We start from the raw sequence: 4,017 nt of genomic DNA on the forward strand, positions 1-4,017 counted from the left end.
GGAAAATTAGTATCTAACCAAGATAATGAATTATCCCAAGCTTTGTTAAAAATAATTCTAAATAATGAATATCTATATACCCAATAAAATAGAAATACCATTAAAATCTAAACAAAAATTTATCTTTTAAGAGATAGTTTGTACTTATAAATAATTGTTAATTTGGTTCACTAACAATATTAAAAGATCATATAATTAATCAAACAAACTCAAAAAAGAAAGTACACTTAAAAAAAGAATAGTTTTACTTTTAAATCATATTGAATGCTTTTAAAACCTTCAAGAATAATGCCTCTACGATTCTTTAAAAATGTATGTCTTTGGACTTATTTAAAATATTTTATACTAATTGTAGAAAAAATAGAAAACAACAAGAGTTTGTTTTAAACTCTCCATGATTCCACTGTCCAGAGATAATTGCTGTAAACTTTTAAACTTTTCTTTCTAATCTTTCACATTTAGTTTTAATGAAATAGTAAACACAAAATATATATCATTTTCTAGTTTTTTAGCCAATTTTATTTCAAGTATTTTATCATGCTACTAAATATTCTGAAACATCATGATTTTTAATAGTTTCATAATATTCCATCATATATTTGGTACCTAATATATTTAACCATTTCTATAAGGCTGACATTCAGATTGTCTCCTCTCCCCATTTTTCTCTACAAATATCAATGTAATAAACATGCTTTAATATGTCTTAATTTCTAGACTACATTCCAGACAAGGAATTAAGTCAGAGAGCACGAACTTCTCTGAAGCTTCTGATGATACATATTTCTAAATTGCTTTCCAGAAAGGTTCAGCCAGTTTACAGTCCCACCAAAAACTGTGAGAAATTGCCTACACCATTGAACTCAATTGCTCTTTTGAAACAAAGCTTCTGCCATTTAGGTGGAAGCTATAAGTCAGTCAGCTACAAATTCAAAAGCACTTCGTACTATTAAAATGTCCAGGAAGAAGACATTCAGTAGGAGCCTCATGAAATGCTCATACCCAGATGAACTCACCAAGTTCAGACTTCGGCTTTGCCATTTCCAAACCAAGCTTTGAATAGATCCCTAGGGACTCAAGCTCTTCAACCATACTTACAAGATACTAAATTATAAATCAGATATGATCGTGTTCTCATCAGCAAAATTACAAAAACAGCTTATAGCCAAGTGTTTACACCATCTCAGTTTCTTTAGTTTTTTTGTTTTGTTTTGTTTTTGTTTTTGTTTTTTTTTCCCTCAGCAGTTTTCCATTCCAGAAGTGGAAATTTTATGTTTCCATATTCTGGTGGTTCAAACTATTTGTGATATTGCACAAATCTGTATACTAATTACAATGTAAGAAAATGCAGTTAGTTTTATATTTCACTTTCCAGAGGTTGTATTAACCTTTGATAGTGTGGTTCTTAAATTTGCAGACAGGCTGGTTTTTAGACCTGGCCTCCAATCTTAATGAATTATGACATTGGATAAGTTTCTTAATTTCTCTAGGCCTCAGATTCCTCATCTGTAAGATGAAGATAATAAACTTACCTAGTTATTAGAAAGATTTTCTGTATGAAGTAATTATATACAAGTGTCCAGAATGTAGAAACTGCTCAATAAACATTAACTATGACTAATTTATTACCATATAATAGAAGTAACGAAGTCTGTCTTTTCCCATGTGTTTGACAAACATATCTTCAACACTTTAAAAGGGTTTCATGTACTTTTAGGAACAAATGATATTTAACATAAGCATTCAGAAACATAATGTTACTTCAGAATCTCTCTGTACTATTGGGATTTCTAATGTACATACCTGAATCTTATTTCAGTTTCAGTTTCTGAAAGATTATTTTTTTTAATTTAGAAAGAAGTTAGAAGATATATATTTTTATACTAATATATCATATTAATATTATATACAAATATACAGATATATCATAGATAGAACTGATAGAAAGTGGTAAGTACCCTGTGGAAAGATGCTACATCATATGGAATGGAAGTAGGAAACATGGTTGGTGTTGGCCTGGGATATGAATGGTATATAATTTTATATATATACTAATTTTAGCAAACCAATACATTTTCTCTCTGACTAAAAATGAATATAAAATTTATATCTAGTCTCAATTTACTAACTGCATTCTTAGTTGGGTAAGAGTGTGTTACTAATTGATAAATTTACAGAACACTCTTGTTAGAATTTCAGAACAAAGCAAAGATGTCTAAAAGCATTATTATTTTTTCTTTTTTTAAATTTTATTACAATTATTTAGGTGACATTGGTTAATAAAATCAAACAGGTTTCAAGTGTACAATACAATAATATATCGTATGTATATTGCATTGTGTATCCTTCAAGCATTTTTATTTAATCTTATTTTAGGAATATCATGAGACCGATGTATGAATATTGAACAGAAAATGGTAAAGTATCATTACTTGCAAATGATATCCTTGCACATTAGAAAGTTCAAAGAAATTGAATGAAACTATTAAAAACTGACTGAATAAAAACTATAATAAAACTAACTGAATAAAAGATAAGTATGCATTGGCTTTCCTCTATAACAGTAATAACCGGAAAGAAATATAGTTAAAACAGATCAGTACTCACATGATTTTTAAAGAAGCTTTGTAGTAAAAGAGTTCCAAAATTTCAGTCATTAAGGCTTTATTTAAAGCTAAATTTTTCAAACTTAAGTGCTTATAAATTAATTATTTGCTTATAAAATGATTAGTGTTTTTTTTGTTTTTCTTTTCAACAAGTGCTGAAACCTTAATGAAGTTTCAGTATAAATAAAGAGATAAAATATATCATAAGTAGTACTGATAGAAAGTGGTAAGCACCCTGTGGAAAAATACTACATCATATGGAATGGAAGTGGGAAACATGGTCGATGTTGCCCTGGGATGTGAATGGTATGTAATGTCATCCAGTGTTCAGACGAGCCTAGGAAGACAGTCCAAAGGATTTTTATTTTTTTGTTTTTGTTTTTGTTGTTGTTGTTTTAATGTATTTTAGATCAGGAACTTTAATAAGATCATTAAAATATAAGATTTTTTCCCCAGTTGACAAGGATGGTGAAATATCTGGAAACCATATTATGTGAGGAATAATTAAAGGACAGGGACTATTTTGAGGAAGGATTACTAACAAGGGAGCCTCATAGGAAATAATGTGAATAAATGGAAAAAAAATTTAGGGAGGCAGATTTTGTCATACTAAAGGATGGTCTAGAAACTAGGTTTTTCTAACAAGAAATGTGTTTTTTTACCACATTGTTACTCTTCTATCCCTCAAGAAGTTTAAGTGGCGATTGCAAATGGGTACCTGCATGAATTGAGAGGTCCATTGTGTGGTCCATTTCTGTGTCATGGTTCTTTCTCTAAACTTTTAAGTGGAAAAGGACACACTTCCATCATTTTAAATGTTTGCTTTTGAATATCAGTTTTTACAGAAGACTGACTTTTTTTTTTGAAGCATGTTTATATCCATGTATAGTATATTTATTGTAGGCTATCTATAACATAAGATTGCTATCTTATGAGTTAGTGTCCTAAAAATACAAGTTATATTTGATTTGTATTTTGTTGAAGTATTTCAGCTCAGCAAATGTTAAAACTATTCCTGATATGAAATAATTTAAATGAGAGAATATCAATTTATATCCAAGTATTCTTAGTCATGTTTTACTAAGTACTTTGAAATTTCTAATATCTGCCTCTAATAATGTGTAATTTAAAAATATCAACCTGTATCCATATTTTCAACTTTTATGCCATATTTTATTTCACATTATGTTTTTCTGATTTCTGTCTTATAAAAAATAATTATTTTCAGATTATAGACACAAATTGAACTGTTAAAACCCTTTGGTTAAAATGTTTTAAAATAGAAATGTTAGACATTATTCCCTTTAAAAAATGTCTAAAGTATCAAGACAAATAGGTCAATCTTTCAGAACAAATTCCAGATGATTGAGCTTGAAAATTACATGGTATTACTGATTTAATAAAAATGTAT

General features: G+C 28.5%; 1 protein-coding gene across 1 annotated transcript in view; it reads left to right on the plus strand.

The window, feature by feature from the left end:
- CSMD3 (CUB and Sushi multiple domains 3) overlaps nucleotides 1-4,017 on the plus strand; it is a 1,016,080-nt gene that overhangs the window by 832,514 nt on the left and 179,549 nt on the right. The window lies entirely within an intron of this gene.

The sequence above is a fragment of the Pteropus alecto genome, unplaced genomic scaffold (assembly GCF_000325575.1).
Source record: "Pteropus alecto unplaced genomic scaffold, ASM32557v1 scaffold164, whole genome shotgun sequence".
Classification (NCBI taxonomy): Eukaryota; Metazoa; Chordata; class Mammalia; order Chiroptera; family Pteropodidae; genus Pteropus; species Pteropus alecto.